Raw genomic sequence first — 18,499 nt, forward strand, 5'->3', positions numbered from 1 at the left:
GTTTTTTCAGTTCTAAGCATATATTAAATCATTTCAATAACTGCAATTACTGGAAAGATCCCTTTGTTTCCATTTCCCCAGATGACAGGTTACAGAAGGTCATTTAGTAGGCCTGATAATCATTAACTAATATAACTTAATTGAAGTTTCAAATTCTGTGTTGACAGGAATTGAATATTCAAAGGCAATGACATTGATTAACTGTAAGAGATTACTTCTTTTCAGATGATGCAATAACTGATGTTATTTCCAGATGAAAAAGAAAGAGATTTACATGCTAAGTATTCTCCTTGTGTTGCTTTCAATAGGGCCATCTAAAAAGAATCAAAATGTCAGGTTTTCAGTGCAGCATCAGAACTAAGGTGAAAAAGTTCCCTTTTCTAATAACAGAACTGTTACCACAATTAATAGTGAAAAGAAGTCCAACTGGATGAATAAAGGAGTCCATCATCTCCTGAACTGGAAGCAGACATTCCAGCATCTTCCAGGGTCTTCACTCTCTTATTCTCTGCCTGATATGCTGACCTTCAAAAGACAAAAACGTGTTGTGTTGCATGTTATTTGAAACCATCCACACTCCCGTGAAGGTCTAGATGTAGGGGTAAGCACAGTCAACAGTGAAGTGTCTGTGTGCTCTACCCATGGTGGTTGTTCGTTTGGCTGAGACTGCTGGTTGCCTTCCCAGTCTCTCCTCCTTCTCTACCTTAGCAACAGACTGTATTTGGGACAGCCATATACCAAGCTAATGACAGCCATATACCAAGCTGCATTTCTAAACTTTCCTTGCATTTATAGGTGGACAATCAATAAAATGTATGAGGAATGTTGTTGGATGGGGCTTCCTGGAAATTCCTTAAAAGGGCCTGATTCAGCTGGGATGAGTTCCTTTTTGCCACCTAATAATAAACAGCCCTAATTTATAAACCACTATAGTCAGGTCACATTGCAAACAGACAGAAGCAATTCCTCACTGGTAAAAATTACGATAAGCATTGAAAAGTTGTGCTTCAATACTTCTCTGAACCATAAAACAAATCCTCTCATCATCTTTATGTGATACAAGAGGGTAAACACTGCTATTTACATCTGAAGGACCAGTTACAAAAAGTCCTCAGGCCTGAATGTTTTTAAATTCAGTAGGTAAGGGACAGAAAACCCTGCTACAGCTGGATCTGGGCCCTGAGTGAAAAGATCTTTGTTCTTTTCACTGGATCCTTCAGTAACTGAAATAAAGTAATTAGAAAGTCTTTTTAGAAAGTCAGTTTATCTAACAGATTAGTGGTTTATAATTTAATAACATAGCAGTCCATATGTTGTTATGAAGTACCTGTGAGAGAAAGAAGAATGGAGATGTGGTTAAGAGTGGAATCCTAGCTCAATCACTTTCCGACTCTAGGACCCTGAACCAGGTGCTTTAAAAGAAAAAGCTTTATCTAAAATGAGAATGATAGTGGTGACCAACTCAGAGAGTTGTATGAAGATTAAATGAGGTAATAGATGTTCGGTTCTTCACACCTGTCTTGGAAACTAATAAATAAGCAGTTCATGTTAGCCATTATTATTTTATGGCCCACAGAAACCAACATTTTAGCTATAATTAGGTTCAGAGATAAGAAATAGAAAGAGCTCAAGTAACAGTAGCTTAGACAAGGTAAAAATAATTGTCATGTAAAAGTCCAGATTTCTGTTATCTGTGCCTGGAATGGTGGCTCTTCTCCATGAGGTTCTTCCTCCAACTTAAATATTATCTCTGCTATTTACTTTTTCCTAGCCAAACCTTGATTTTTTTTTTTTTTTTTTTTTTTTTAGATGGAGTCTTGCTCTTGTTGCCCAGGCTGGAGTGCAGTGGCGCGATCTTGGCTCACTGCAACCTCCGCCTCATGGGTTCGAGTGATTCTCCTGCCTCAGCCTCCTGAGTAGCTGGGATTACAGGTGCCCACCACCATGCCAGGCTAATTTTTGTATTTTTAGTAGAGATGGGGTTTCACCACCTTGGCCAGGTTGGTCTCAAACTCCTCACCTCGTGATCCACCCACCTCAGCCTCCCGAAGTGCTGGGATTACAACCGTGAGCCACTGTGCCCGGCCACCTTGATTTCTTCAGAGTATATATTTAGTAACTTTATTTCTTCTTTTGCACATGCATATTCTGCTTATGTAACTACTAGCATTAAAAATCCTGAATTCAAAGAACAATGTCCAAGCACATAAGCAATTAAGATTATGTCATTAGAGGTGGGTAGAGATTAGAAATCTACTATAGCATCATTGGAATCCAAGTGAGAGGTGAAGCTTCTGGAGTTTGAAGCCTGATGGAATCAAGTCTGTGAAAAAAAGAGTTGCTAGTGAGAAAAGCAGAAAGTTAATTACTGTCTGAAGATATCATTGTTAGAGTGTGAGAAGAAGAAAAGAGATGAGCAAAACAAAACAAAACAAAAAACAAAAGCTAAAGAGTGAATATTCTTAATCTAACTGTTTATTTCCAGACACACATGCAAACTTTTTAGGAGCACACACAGATGCAATAGACCCATATATAGAGGGCAGCAAGACTGAATATAAGATTCAGCATAAGGAGAGATTGTGTATAAAGTGGTATGGAAAGATTGGACGGAGAGGAGTGTATGTTCATTTGTAGCATGTTATGGACAAAGCCCTAGATTTTGGTTTGAATGGTGGTTTCACTGCCACTAAGTTACCATATATTACTTAACAATAACTCTTATACAAAGATGAACACCAGAAAAGAAATAAACTCTAACAGGCCAATTATTACAAAGAAAATCACTTCCCAAACAGAAAATATGAAGGGGGAAAAGATCACAGTTATAATATGAACAAAAAGGATGAACTCAGAAATTAATGAGAAATGTACACTCTTAGGGTTTTGGAGATTGGGGGTTTACACGTCAGCTTTAGAAGTAATGCCATTTTTCTGGGCTCTGCCTCCTCATCTAGAAATAAGAGAATCAGGTTACACAATTTTAGAATCTCTTTCAGTTTTAATAGGCTGTGTCTATACACATTTCCTTGTTGAAATTTTCAATGAACTTGTCTGTAGCATAAGTATTTCCATGACCTTTCATTGCCTCTAGTAAATATCTTGACTAATCATCTAGAACATAAAAACAAAAACATTGTTTTTAAAACCTGAACAGGAAGAAGAATTGTTTAAAGTAGTTATCTTTTTATTTCTCTATTTTGTTTGGGGGAAATAAAGATCTGAGTGCCTGGGATGTGAGATGTCTCCTGATGGTTAGTATGATTTGCAGTGCTATATCCCTTCTGGCTTTATTTTTATGAATATATTTCTGAAATTTTAGTGAAAGGCAAATAATGGAATGTGGTTGTTTTGTAATGGAGAGAATAATACATTTAGGTCAAAAGAACTATGTCTGACTCCAGCTTTGCTGGTTAGTAGTGGTTAGTACCATTTGACCTTACATTAATCAGTTCACTACTAAATAGAAGAGTCCTGATCTATACAATGAGATAATAATATAACCTCTGCAGGGTTGCTGTGAACATAGAAAGGAGTAGTATAATGTCATTTTATAAAATGTAAAATGTTATGTATACTTCTTAAATTATTTCACTAGCAGATTGCAAAAATTCTATTTTGAAAGTTTCCTATGTATGCATGTTTTACTTGATCTGAAAAGAAGTACCCTATTGTTTGTGCAGTCAGTATTGGCTTGGCTTTGTTGCCTCCAAATTGAGTGCTTTTTCAACATGCTGGAAGACATTTTTAGAGGTAGTGTTTTCCCCCTCTGTTGAATAGATGATTTTATGTATTCAAATGCCTCCTCTGAATTGCACTCCAAGAGTTTTGATAAAGAATGCTGCTTATGGCAAAATTATACAAAATGGAAAGCCTACGTTTCTGACAAAGTAACCTCATCTGTCTAGATTTTGCAAACAGTGGGGTCAGGATGACTGGGATTAGGGGTTCCTTCAATATTGCTTGAGTTTTCAAACTCGAATGCTTCCAGGGGCCAGGGCCTTGTGGGTAATGAATGACAACCCCTAGAATGATAATCTTTTACTTTCTTCTCCTTCTTCTTTTTTTTTTTTCTTTTACAGAGACAAATGAACATTTATTTTTGTGCCTTTCTCCCTACATGTATTTCAAGTCTTTTACAAAACAAGGCCCCAGGAATCCCCAGATTCAATTATGTCCCTGGGCTTGGTCGACTGCTGCAGGAGTCTTAGGGAGCCTTGTACAAAAGCTAGAGTTACTCAGTTACCAACATTAAACCCTGGGCTAGAAGATGCAACAAAGCAGGACGCCTTCCTCCATGGAATGTGCTGATTTCAGAGAGGCGCCAGCCAATGTAGAAAACGCTGGAATTTTTCCTTGGAACTGGACTGTGAAGAGAGGTGCTTGCCATGAACATAAGCTACTGTCTTCTTCTTCTTCTTTTTTTTTTTTTTCAAGACAGAGTTTCACTCTTGTTGCCAGGGCTGGAATGCAGTGGCACGATCTCGGCTCACTGCAGCCTCCACCTCCTGGGTTCAAGCGATTCTCCTGCCTCAGCCTCCTGAGTAGCTAGGATTACAGGCATGCTCCACCACGCCTGGCTAATTTTTGTATTTTTAGTAGAGACACGGTTTCTCCATGTTGGTCAGGCTAGTCTTGAACTCCCAACCTCAGGTGATCTGCCTGCCTCGGCCTGCCAAAGTGCTGGGGTTACAGATGTGAGCCACCACAGCTGGCCAGCTACTGTCTTTTCTTTGACCCTTCCTTTCCAGTTTTTGAAGATAAAGCAGGAAATAATCTCTGAAGATACTCGATAAAAATTTCCCCCCAAAACACAAAAACACATGTTTCCACTTCATTGATAAAAATTTACTGCAGTTTGGCATCTGGGTCTAGTTCAGCTGGCAGATGAGCTGATTGATGAGTTCACCCCAATAGCCAGGTGTGCCCATATCCTTGAGGAAGCCCACTCTATTTTGGGTAGCATGATGGGCCACTGAGAGGTGGAAAGGGTGCAAGAACCACGAGATCTCCTAGAAATGCTTCCCTGGGAGGGCAATTTCATGAATGAGGTCTTCGAAGCAAATGAGCCAAGCTTCCCTAGGTGCTCCTCAATCACTGTGTTGTGTGTCAGAGGGATGGTCTTATTCTTGACCTTGGCTTGTCGATGTTTCAAAGAGAGTTCCCAGACACACTTCAGATTTGGAAATCCCCAGGTCACATAAGGTTCCACTATACACAGCATTTTTAGGTTCTAGGGGGTGACTTTTACAAAGACACCACTAAAAATTTTCTTTAGGTGAAGTCTTGCAATGGTTCTCTGCACCAGTAAACTCACGCTATCAATCCTTTCTATGTGAACAACAAAGGCCAAGGAATGTTTATCTGGCAATTCCAAGATGTGAGGTTTTACCTAGTCGTCTGAGACACACGTCGTCACGTTTCTGCCACCAGGAATCGTGTAGGAATGATTCCAGTCGTTTAAATCTGAGCCCTTTTCCTTTCCTCTGCTCCTTCTTCACCAAACTGCCTGCTTTGTTTGGGTGGCTTTGAGGGCTTGAGAAGCCTTCCTCTTTTTCAGGAGATTTTCTAGAACCAAAGGAGATTTTCTTTGCTCTGGCTCCACCATCTTTCTAGTGTTGCTCTTTTACTTTCTTCTTAATTGAACAGCAACAAAACCAGCATAAGCTCATTGATAAATGTCAAGAGACACTTTCATCCTATTGGGGAGAAGAGAGAATGTTGGGGATATTGTAAAATCAACTGCAAATACCCATCTAAAGGGGGTGTCTACTACTCAGTGATAACCAATTATTGCCGATCTGACTTTTCAGGAAGGACTCCATATCTTTTTATGTCTAAAATGCTCATAGATAGTTCAAATTTCAAAAATCACTGTGCTGATCAATGTTGTTTATGGGGGGGAAATGTTCTGTGCTGGCTTCCAGTGGCCAGGTGATGACCACTAAGTGAGACATGTATTATTGGAGGAAAACATACATTTTTGCAATTAGTAAGAGTCTCTCATGCATCCCTTTCCATCCAGAATTCTCTCTCACATTTTAGCTCTCATAACACTGAATCTATAATTATTTACTAAATGCATTATTTCTTCTAGTTTTCTCTTGACTAGAAGGTAGATTGGGGAAGGCAAGGAATTAGATTTCTGAGGTCCCCAGGTCAGTGTTTCTTAAACTTGAGTTCAGCAGAAGAGTCTCTTAAGGTCTTAGTAGCAGGGATTCTGATTCGTTGAAGCAAGGTGAATCCCACATATACACTTTTTAAAAAAATACAATTTCAAGATGATTTGGTTGCAGAATAAATCTCACATGACACTTTGAAAAATGTTGCCTTAAAGCAGTGGTTGGGCTCTTCTATTTTTCTCCTTTGGCCAGGATCTATGGACTGTTCAGTTTGCACACATTTCCTTCTTCCTTCCTTCCTTTCATTTCTTTCTTTCCTTCTTTCTTTCTTTTTTGATGGAGTCTTACTCTGTCACCAGGCTGGAGTGCAGTGGCACGATCTCGGCTCACTGCAACCTTTGCCTCCTGGCTTTGAGCAATTCTCCTGCTTCAGCCTCCCAAGTAGCTGAGACTACAGGCGTGTGCCACGATGCCCAGCTAATTTTTTTGTATTTTTAGTGGAGACGGGGTTTCACCATGTTGGCCAGGATGGTCTTGATCTCTTGACCTCATGATCTGCCCACCTCAGCCTCCCAAAGTGCTGGGATTACATGTGTGAGCCACCACGCCTGGCCTGCACACATTTTCATAAATAAATGTGCTCACTCAGTCCAGGTGGATCACAGGTAAAGAAGGCCAGTTTTGTATCATGCTCTGCTCCTCCTGCTTGATGGAGTGGGAACAGAGGTGGGGCAGGGCACAACAAGGCTCCAGGACCCACTACTCTATGTTATCTAGCACAGAGCTGGGTCCCTTTATAGGATACTCTTTACTGTTCTTTGTTATTAAAAATTTACTGTTACACCAATGCATAATTTTAAAATTCTCACTTTTAGGAGAGTGATCAAAAGAAGCCAACTTGCTTTCTTACTTTCCTGGTCAATAGCAAGAATTCATGCATGATTTGAAGCTCCTGCAGCATATTAACCCAAACAAAGCATTGGTAAGCCAGAGACGGTGCAACCTTCCAGGCACGATTCTAATTGTTCCAGGAAAAGGCCAGTTCTCTGTGATATGAGTGCTCAAAAAAATTATTTTTTTGGTAAACCGGTATTGTCTATTCCTTACTTCAGATGGAAAAGTAACATTTATGTAAAGCAGCATTGTAAACAGAGATGTCCTTCTTTCCTTCCTTCCTTCTTTCCTTCCTTCCTTCTTTCCCTTCCATTCCCTTCCCTTCCCTCCCTCCCTTCTTTCTTTCCTTCTTTCCTTCCTTCCTTCTTTCCTTCCTTCCTTCTTTCCCTTCCATTCCCTTCCCTTCCCTTCCCTTCCCTCCCTCCCTTCTTTCTTTCCTTCCTTCCTTCTTTCCTTCCTTCCTTCCTTCCTTCCTTTCTTCCCTTCCCTTCCCTTCCGTTCCCTCCCCTCCCTTCCCCTCCCCTCCCCTTCTCTCCCCTTCTCTCCCCTTCTCTTACCTCCCTTCCTCCCTCCCTCCCTTCTTTCTTTCTTTCCTTCCTTCCTTTCTTCCCTTCCCTTCCCTTCTCTCCCCTCCCCTCCCCTTCCCTTCCATTCCCTTCCCTTCCCTTCCCTTCCCTTCCCTTCCCTTCCCTTCCCTTCCCTTCCCTTCCCTTCCTTCCCTCCCTTCGTCCCTCCCTCCCTTCCTTCCTTCTTTCTTTCCTTCCTTTCTTCTTTGAACAGGGTCTCACTCTATCACCCAGGATGGAGTTCAGTGGTGTAATCATAGCTCACTGCAGCCTGGAACTCCAGGGCTCATGCAATCCTCCTGCCTTAGCCTCCCAAGGAGCTGGGACTACAAGTATGCACCACCATGTTTGGCTAATTTTTAAAATTTTTTATGGAGACAGAGTCTCACTCTGTTCCCCAGGCTGGTTTCAAACTCCTGACCTCAAGCAATCCTCCCACCTCATCTCTCAAAGCCAACATGCCCGGCCCTTTTCTTAAATATTCATATAGGAAACTTTGTTACATTTATTGCCAACAAAGAATAAGTATTGTCAGGATTAATATACCCATGAAAATCTAATTCTGACTTCTGCCAAGCACAGTAATAAGTGGGAAATGTATTTTGACTATTAAGTATAACTTTCTTTACAAAATCTCTGATTTTAAATGATTGCCTGACATTCCATCTTGGCATCTTTAGCCAAATTACCAAGTTTTCATTGTTTGTTCTGTTTTGTTTTTGAGACTGAGTCTCCCTCTGCCGCCAGGCTGGAGAGCAGTGGTGCGATCTCGGCTCACTGCAACCTCCGACTCCCTGGTTCAAGCGATTCTCCTACCTCAGCCTCCTGAGTGGCTGGGATTACAGGCACGCGCTACAGTGCCCAGCTAATTTTTGTATTTTTAGTAGAGACGGGGTTTCACCATGTTGGCCAAGCTGGTCTCGAACTCCTGACATCGTGATCCACCCGCTTTGGCCTCCCAAAGTGCTGGGATTATAGACATGAGCCACTGTGCCCTGCCTAATTTTTCATTGTTAATGAACCACTTTGACGGGGAAATTCACAGATTTTCTTTCTAGGTAAGCTAGGTGGCTTTCACATAAATACTCACTTAATTCCATCGACAACCTGGAAGGAGGGCTTTGTTTCTCATTCTACAGGTGAAGATGCTAGGGCTCAGTGAGGCTAATAAAGTTTCTCAGAATCACAAACCAAGTCAGTGCAAGAGCAGACATCAGCCATGCCTTAACTGTATACTACTTTGCAGAGGGCATGTCAATTGAGATTCTTTTTGTTGCAGTTAACAAGAAGCAGAGGGAGTTTTGTAGTAACTCTCAGATGGATGGGAGGTTAGACAACTGAAGAACGAAGACAAGTCTTAGAACAGCTTCCAGATATCTAGCCAGCAGGATCCACTCTGGGCTTCTCTTTAGAATGAAAAGCTCAAAAGTTGTCTTCCTTGTCTTAATTCAGCTTGCTGGCAATTCAAAGTACCAGGAGAGAAATTCCTATTGTCCCAAATGAAATCACACACTCCTTTGCTGGGGAAAGGCAACAAAGGTCCTGATCACATTTAGTGCCACCAAGACTGCCTATCCCTGGGAGAAATAATTCCCCTACATGAAATAAAGTTGCCCTTAGGAAGGGAAAATGGGTGCTGAGATATATCCTTCCTTCCAAAAAGTCAACAAAAGTCCACATGCACTGACTGAGGGAGTTAGTTACATACACAAAAAGGAAAAGTCCATATGCAGTTGTCCTTTAGGACATCAACCTCTTATAATACTAAGAATATTCCCTAATTTCTCTTAATAATCTATTATAGAGCTTTCATACCTGGATTCACTCAGATCCTTCATGAATGTCTTCTTATATCATGGATCCAAGACCACCAACTCTGATAAAATTTTTGCCAGTAGTTTTGACATAACTACTTTAGGCAAAAAATAGTACAATTGACCCTTGAACAACGTGGGGATTAGGGATGCCAACCCCCGTGCAGTCAAAAATCTGAGTATAAGTTTTGACTTCCCAAAAACCTAACTATTAGTAGCCTGCTGTTGACTGGAAACCTTATTGATAACATACATAGCCAATTAATACATATTTTGTATGGTATATGTATTAAATACTGTATTCTTATAATAAAGTAAGTTAGAGAAAAGAAAATATTATTAAGAAAATCATAAGGAAGAGAAAATACACTTTCTATTCAGTAAGTGGAAGTGGATCATCACAAAGGTCTTCATCCTCATCGTGTTTGTGTTGAGTAGGCTGAGGAGGAGGAAGAGGAGAGGTTGCTCTTGCTGTCTCATGGGTGGCAGAGGCACCACATATAAGTGAACATGCACAGTTCAAACCCATGTTGTTTGAAGGTCAACTCTACTTTGATTTGATCTAAATGACCACCTTTGAGATTCCAAGAATGTCTATATTCAGAACATGATGCACAAAGACTTTTACTCACAGACTTCGCGATTTATAAAATGTAATATGCCCTCTCCTGTTCTTGGAAGTTTTGTCACATTTCTGACTCTTTGCATGTATCACTCAACTACAACAGGATGAAGCAGTCTAGTCATAGCCTGAGCCAGGTAAGTCTCAACCACTCAGGTGGCAACAGACAGAGCTTGATGTGCAAAGAGTGTGACAAATGATATTAGACTTCTAAATGAAATCTGTAGAGTATCCTGATGGAAAAATCTAAGAATGAGAAATACCCTTCATTTCTAGTCAGGTTGAGAGTCAATATCAGAAAAGTTTGTCAGTGGTAGTAGGGTTTGGACCACTGAGCTGGAGTTCGGAGGCAAAACTCCAAGTCACTCATTCATGCTCTAAACGCTCCATTAGTCTACAGAAAAGGCTGTCCCAGATAGGTGCCCTTTGTCAGTGGAACTTCTCCAGTCCACCTTGTACTTGGTTCACCAGTTACTTTAATTGTGGCTTTCCTAATTCATTGATCTCCTGCATTTGGACTTTGTACTGTGAAGGGAAAATAAATCTTGGGACCCAAAATCACTAAGCCAAGGGAAAAGTCAAACTGGGAACTACATCAGGCAAACTTGTCTTCCATTTTAATTCCTAAATAAGATAGCTAAAAATATGAGTTACCTCCCTCACAATTTGCCCACAAGGAAATTCACTGTAGACCTCAAGATCTTTACCCTAAAACAGTTCTGTTGAATTTCACGAATTATCTTCACAGGTACAAATTGTCATCCCTCTGCTCACCTGAGGCAAATGCATATCTGACTGCTTCTTCTGCCCTATTTATGTAAAAATGCAGATTCACTGAGCCAGTGTATTCAGTGAATACACCCTGTATTGTGTATTCAGTGAAAGGCTGATCAAGGATTCAAAAGAATACAGCCTTTTGTCTCTTATCTACCTATGACCTGGAAGGCCCCCACCATTATCCACTTAGAATTGTCCCACCTTACCTGACTGAACCAATGTACACTTTACGCATATTGATTGATGTCTCACATCTCCCTAAAATGTATAAAAGCAAGCTGTATCCCAACCACCTTGGGCACATGTCATCAGGACCTCCTGAGGCTGTGGCATGGGTGTGTCCTTAACCTTGGTAAAATAAACTTTCTAAATTTACTGAGACCTGTCTCAGATATTTTGGGTTCACAGTACCTTAGCCCCCTTCGCCAGAGTTGGCTTACTTTGTAACAAGCTACTGGCTTTTGACCTTGGTTGTATGTCTGCTCTCCATCTTCCGTGTCCAGTTCACTGTGGCACTAGACAGGGCACTAAGGGCACTCTGTTCTGGAGCCTGGCTGGACTCTCCTTCAACTAGGGGAAAATTGGACAAGGAGGAGCTAGGGCATCTGTAGGGATGCTGTATCCCTCCTGTTGACCCTCAGGGTTAGTCCTGGGACAAGCGGTGAGGAGGGGAGGAAAGCAGAGGCTGGAAATTGGCCAAAGCTTAACATTCGCCTGTGAATATCCCCACCTGGGTCAGCCTTTCAGCCTGGTTGATATTCTATTTGTTCTTCTTAACTTTACGAGCTCCTGAGGAGAGGTAATTGTAAGTTTACGAGCTCCTGAGGAGAGGTAATTGTAAGTCTACATAGGAATCTAGGTGCAGCTAAATCATGTTTGTGACCTGGCTAAAAGTTTTTGCTCTGAATTTTCCTCACATGTATAATAGGCTTATTTAGCCTCAGTAATACAGTGGGATATTTGGGGAGGGAGAATAAATTAGATATAGTACTTCTTAATTCCTATTTCAAGAGTCTCTATTCTTAAAAGATTATCTTGTTTAAACATTCAGATTATATTCCGCTAAAGATTTTTTTAGTCTCTTTTTGGACTTTCAAAAACTTCTGACAGTAATTTCTACGGGCTTGGAAATTTACTCTCACAGGGAGTTGCAAAATGACGCCCCAGGCTTTTACTGGACCATCAGGCATGATTTGTTTTGCCATTTACTATGTTTGTATTTCAATGATTACATTTAAAAAATATTTCTAAGTGGTTCTTCATAATTGTTTGTTCATGCGTCATGTTCCTGACATTCTTCTTTATTTTTATAAAGACATTTATTGTGTTTATTTTTAATTCCCATTCTGTCTGTTCTACTGGTTCTGCTCTCTCTTTAGTAGGATGTTCTGTTTATCGTCTGTCTGTTGCAGGCTGCTGTTCCTCAGATGTCACATAATTTCCCCCCTCCCAGCTGTAAATTTATCTTTATTGCTTTGGGACAACAATAGTTCTATGGCAATACTTAGCTGTGGGTTTTTTTTTTTCTTTGAATGTAAAACACTGGTGAAGAAAGCACTTAATACTTGCTAGCTAGGGTGTATTTTCTATGGCTACATAACAAATTACCCCAGACAGTGGCTTAAAACTACACGTGTTTATTATGTCATAGTTCTATAGGTTAGAAATCTGCATGGGTTCATCTGGGGTCTCTAGCTCGGGGAATCCATGTCAGGCTGGCCTCCTACATCTGGAGGCTCTGGGAAAGAATCCACTTCCAGGCTCATTCAGGTTGTTGGCAGAATTGCTTCCTGCAGTTGTTAGATGGATTTAATCTTTTCTTGTCTTCAGTTGGATCACTGTTACCTTCTAGAAGCTTCCCTCTGTTACTTGCCATGGGGCCCCTCCATTTCAGAGCCCCTGTACTGCCTCATCAACTCCTTCTCATGGTTGGAACAGCTCTGACTTTCTCTTTGGCTACTCTTTTAAATGAGTTTAAATGGCACATGTGATTAGATTGTGCCCACCTGGGAAAACCTCCCTTTTGCTTAATTCAAAGTCAGCTGTCTAGTGCAATAATTCGCTAATGTGCCATCACAAAATACCAGAAACTGGGTGGTTTAAACAACAGAAATGTATTGTCTCAACAGTTCCGGAGGCTGAAAGTCTGAAATGGAGACATTTGGCGGGTTGGAACCTTCTGAGGACTGTGAGGGAGAATTCATTCCATGCCTCTCTTAGATTCTCCCAGCCTTATGCATTCCTTGGCTTGTAGATGGCTTTCTCTCTACTAGTAAGGGGAAGACATTACTAGTATCTGTCTGTATACAAATTCCTTGGCTTGTAGACGGCCTTCTCCCTTACTAGTATCTGTCTGTATACAAATTTCTCCACCTTTTAAAAATCAAGACATAAGTCATAATGGATTAGGGCCCACCCTAATGACCTATCTCATTTTAACCTGAACATCTGTAAAGCCCCTATTTTTCTTTCTTTCTTTTTTTATTTTTATTTTTTGAGACAGAGTCTCACTCTGTCACCCAAGCTGGGGCATAATGGTGCCATTACGGCTCACTGCAGAGGTTCCAGGGTTCAAACGATTCTCCTGCCTCAGCCTCCCGAGTAGCAGGGATTACAGGTGCATGCCACCACACCCAGCTAATTTTTGTATTTTTAGCAGAGACTGGGTTTTACCATGTTGGTCAGGCTGGTCTTGAACTCCTGACCTCAAGTGATCCACCCGCCTAGGCCTTCCAAAGTGCTGAGATTATAGGCGTGAGCCAGCGTGCCCTGACCATCTTTCTAAATAAGGTCACGTTCTCGGGACTGGGAGTTAGGAATTCAGCATCCTTTAAAACCCATAAGAATTAGTAACCTGAATTAATCTGCCAAATAAATGAGGGAACAGAGGCCAAAGAGGGTAAACCACTATCAGATGGACTAGAACCCAGGCACAAGGACTCATTACTTCAGCCCTTCATCATCTGTGTGTGTTCACAGTCCCCATTTAAATATATATGTTGTATTAAGGACTACAATAGTAATTTGGAGTTTGGGAAAATTTCATATCCTGCGTTGATGGACTGGAAGATGAGACGTGCTTTAGGCAGAGCCTGTTTATCAATAGGTGAGTGGCTATGAAATGGGGGTAGGAACCCATAGGGAAGAAACTAGATGATCTGCTGAAAATGAGAAGAAAAATGAGCTGCTGGACCTGCCAGCTGGCACCACTGCTCAAGTGGATTATGAACTGAATATAGAAAATATTAGAGAACAAAGAGCTGTATGAGTGTTCACAGCTGCTCTCCTCACATGCGTGACCCCTTCTCAAACGTATTTTCTGGACGAATCACTCTCAGCAGGAAAGTGGTCTCTCTACTAGGAATAACAAACAAGACAGTCTCTACAACTACTTGGGCAAAGAGAAGCTTTGCCATGGAGAGGTCTGCTCTTACCTGTGTTTTGCAGAATGCTCTGCAGAGAAATACTCACTTTGTTCATGATTTGTCTAATTCCTGGAAAACATCAGCACTGCAATTTAGGATTAGAATCTGTTGAAAAGATGTGCCGGCATTAAAAAAAAAGTAAGAAACTATGCTGTGAACTGCAGAGTTTCTGAGAAATCTGGAATACTTTGGCCCACACATTTCCTCTCAATTGAGAACACAAGGTTTGGAATTAGGCCAGGTGACCTAGGTTATAGCTCTGGCTCTAACTACATGACCTTGTCCAAGTTACTTAATGTTCATAAACCTCCATTTATCTATCAATAAACAGGACTAATAATACATACATACCTCATGGGGATGCTGTGAAGATGAGATGAAATCCATCATCAAGGAATGTTAGCCAGAATCAGAATCCTTATCACCACTACATTCTCAAAGTCTCCTTAGATCCAAATTGAACATTTATAGGAATAATTTTTAAAAATAAAATCTATCTTTTCTTTGTAAATTTGCTCTTTAGTTTAATGCTTAATGTTTTGGTCAGTTGAATGAACTCTTTCAGCATCCTAAAATTATGTTAATATTGAGGAAAATATTGCTTACTAAATTTTTTGGATTAGAAGATAGTGCATGAATGCAGTAAATTCTCTGGATTCAGAGTCCAGAGTGCTCGCCATTACACCACAGAGCCCCACGATAAAACGCAGTAAATTCTCTTGCCAGGATTGCAAGCTGACTCAATTGAAAGAATACTGTTTTATTTTTCTTATTTATTTATTTAGACAGAGTCTCTGTAGCCCAGGCTGGAGTGCAGTGGTGTGATCATAACTCACTGTAGCACTGAATATCAGGGTTCAAGTGATCCTCCCATCTCAGCCTCCCAAGTAGCTGGAACTACAGATGTGCACTACCATGTCTGGCTAATTTTAAATTTTTTGTAGAGATGGTGTCTTGCTATGTTGCCCAGGCTGGTCTCAAACTCCTGAACTCAAGTGACCCCTCTACCTTCGCCCCCCAAAGTGTTGGAATTACAGGCGTGAGCCACCACATCTAGCCAGGGAAAAGAATGCTAAGTGTGAACATCAAGAACCTTGATGTTATTTAACAACCTTGTCACTAGCCAGTGATATGTCCTCCAGTGCCTTAAATATTGGCTTCCTTATTCATCAGGTTTAGTAACTAATGAGGCATAACTGAGTAAGCAATAAAGGACTCATAAAAGAAAGGGTCTCAAGTTCTCTGGTGCTGCTATATCGGGGACGTGGGGTCCCCACAGACCCGGAAATTCCGGCCCCTCTTTGTCAACTCAGAGAAAATTGAGACGTCCGGGATTGATTTCCAAAGACTCATGTTATGTAAAGAAGCCACCAAGAAGAGCAAAGAAAAGGAGCCAGGGATAGCAGCTCTTCCTCAGGGACACTTGAGTTTCAGGGATGTGGCTATAGAATTCTCAGTGGAGTTGGGGGGTCGAGACGGGCGGATCATGAGGTCAGGAGATCGAGACCACGGTGAAACCCCATCTCTACTAAAAATACAAAAAATTAGCCAGGCCTGGTGGCAGGCGCCTGTAGTCCCAGCTGCTTGGGAGGCTGAGACAGGAGAATGGCTTGAACTCGGGAGGCAGAGCTTGCAGTGAGCCGAGATCGCGCCACTGCACTCCAGCCTGGGTGACACAGCAAGACTCCATCTCAAAAAAAAAAAAAAAATTCTCAGTGGAGGAGTGGAAATGCCTGAACCCTGTGCAGAGGCCTTTATACAGGCATGTGATGTTGGAGAACTACAGGAACCTAGAGTCTGTGGATAGCTCTTTAAAATCCATGATGGAGTTCTCATCAACAGGGCAAGGCAATACAGAAGTGTTCCACACAGGGACGTTGGAAAGACATGAAAATCATCACATTGGAGATTTTTGCTTCCCAGAAACCGAGAAAGATATTCATGACTTTGGGTTTCAGTGGCAAGAAATGGAAAGAATTGGCCATGAAGCACCCATGACAGAAACCAAAGAGTTAACTAGTAGTACAGACTGACATGATCAACGGCATGCTGGAAACAAGCCTATTAAAGATCAGCTTGGATTAAGCTTTCATTTGCATCTGCCTGAACTGCACATATTTCAGACTGAACGGAAAATTGGTAATCAAGTGGACCAGTCTATCAATGATGCTTCCTCAGCTTCAACATCCCAAATAATTTCTTGTAGGCTCAAAACCCATCTTTCTAATAAGTATGGGAAGAATTTCCTCCATTCTTCATTATTCACACAAATACAGGAAGTACACATGAGAGAAAAATCTTTCCAATGTAATGAGTATGGGAAAGCCTTTAATTATAGTTCACACTTAAGGAGACATCACATAACGCATTTAGGAGAGAAAAAATGTAAATGTGATGTATGTGGCAAAGTCTTTCATCAGAAGTAATACCTTGTATGCCACCATAGAGTTCATACTGGTGAGAAACCTTACAAGTGTAATGAGTGTGGCAAGATCTTCAATCAGAAGTCATCCCTTCAATGCCATCAAAGACTTCATACTGGACAGAAACCTTACAAATGAGAAGAATGTAACAAAGTTTACAGTTGCAGATCACAACTTGAAACACATAGGAGAATTCATACTGGAGAAAAACCATACAGATGTAAGGTTTGTCACAAGGCTTTCTGGGATAATTCATGCCTTTCACGCCTTAAGAGTTCATACTGGAGAGAAACCTTACAAATGTAAGGTTTGTGACAAGGTTTTCTGGCATGATTCATGCCTTGCACAACATCAGAGAGTTCATACTGGAGAGAAACCTTACAAGTGTAATAAGTGTGGCAAGACCTTTGCTCAAAATTCAGCCCTTATAATGCATAAGGCAATTCATAATGGAAAGAAACCTTATACATGTAATGTGGCAAGGTTTTTAGTCAAAAAGCAAATCTTGTATGCCATTATAGATGTCATACTGGAGAGAAACCGTACAAGTGTAATGAGTGTGGCAAGACCTTCACTTGAAATTCAGCCCTTGTAATTCATAAAGCAATTAATACTGGAGACAAATCTTACAAGTATAATGACTGTGGCAAGGTTTCTTTTTTTTTTTTTTTTTTTTTTGAGACGGAGTCTTACTCTGTTGCCCAGGCTGGAGTGCAGTGACGCGATCTTAGCTCACTGCAAGCTCCACCTCCCGGGTTCACACCATTTTCCTGCCTCAGCCTCCTGAGTAGCTGGGACTACAGGTGCCCACCACCACGCCTGGCTAATTTTTTGTATTTTTAGTACAGACGGGATTTCACCATGTTGTCCAGGATGGTCTCCATCTCCTGACCTCATGATCCACCTGCCTTGGCCTCCCAAGGTGCTGGGATTACAGGCATGAGCCACCACACCCAGCTGAATGTGGCAAGGTGTCTAATCAACAATCAAACCTTGCACAACATCAAAGAGTTCATACTGGAGGGAAACCTTACAAGTGTAATAGTATGGCAAAGCCTTTAGTGGGCAGTCAACACTTATTCATTATCAAGCAATCCATGGTATAGGGAAACTTTACAAATGTAATGATTCTTACAAAGTCTTCAGTAACGCTACAACCTTTGCAAATCATTAGAGAATCCATAATGAAGAGAGGTCTTACAAGTGTAGTAAATGTGGCAAATTTTTCAGATATTGATCATACCTTGCAGTTGATTGGTGAACTCATACTGGAGAGAAACCTTACAAATGTGATGGTTGTGGCAAGGTCTTCAGTCAAGCTTCATCTTATGCAAAACATAGGAGAATTCATACAGGAGAGAAACCTCAAGTGTGATGATTGTGGCAAAGTCTTGACTTCACTTTCACACAGGATTAAACATCAGAGAATCTATACTGGACAGAAATCTTAAAAATGTCATAAGTGTGGCAAGTTCTTCAGTCCGAGGTCAATCCTTGCAGAACATCAGAAAATTCATTTTTGAGATAATTGTTCCAAATACAATGACTATAGAAAATCATAAAGCTTTAATTGACATTAGAGCCAATTTAGCATTGACTTGAGATTGAGTTGACTTAACATTGAGTTCAAGCATTAATTGACATTAAAGTGTTTATGCTAAGAAGATTGGGCTGGGTAGGGTGGCTCACGCCTGTGGTCCCAGCACTTTGGGAGGCCAAGGCTGATAGATCACAGCCACGCCTGGCTACGAGGGGGTGGAGGCCGCTGTGGGGCGGGGGCCTGGCTAGAAGACGCGGCACCTTGAACAGGATCTGGGCGCGGCAAGAGTGAGGAGGCTGCCTGGGGGCCCGGCGGA

The 18,499-nt window shown here is 41.2% G+C and overlaps 2 pseudogenes; one reads left to right on the forward strand and one right to left on the reverse strand.

Moving 5' to 3' along the window:
- Positions 1 to 4,871: 4,871 nt before the first annotated feature.
- LOC116479763 (large ribosomal subunit protein uL30-like 1) lies at positions 4,872 to 5,611 on the reverse strand (annotated as a pseudogene).
- A 9,960-nt stretch (positions 5,612 to 15,571) lies between these two features.
- On the forward strand, positions 15,572 to 16,531 carry LOC116479779 (putative protein ZNF321; annotated as a pseudogene).
- The last annotated feature ends 1,968 nt before the right edge of the window (positions 16,532 to 18,499 follow it).

This window comes from Hylobates moloch, unplaced genomic scaffold, assembly GCF_009828535.3.
Source record: "Hylobates moloch isolate HMO894 unplaced genomic scaffold, HMol_V3 SCAFFOLD_3, whole genome shotgun sequence".
Taxonomy (NCBI): Eukaryota; Metazoa; Chordata; class Mammalia; order Primates; family Hylobatidae; genus Hylobates; species Hylobates moloch.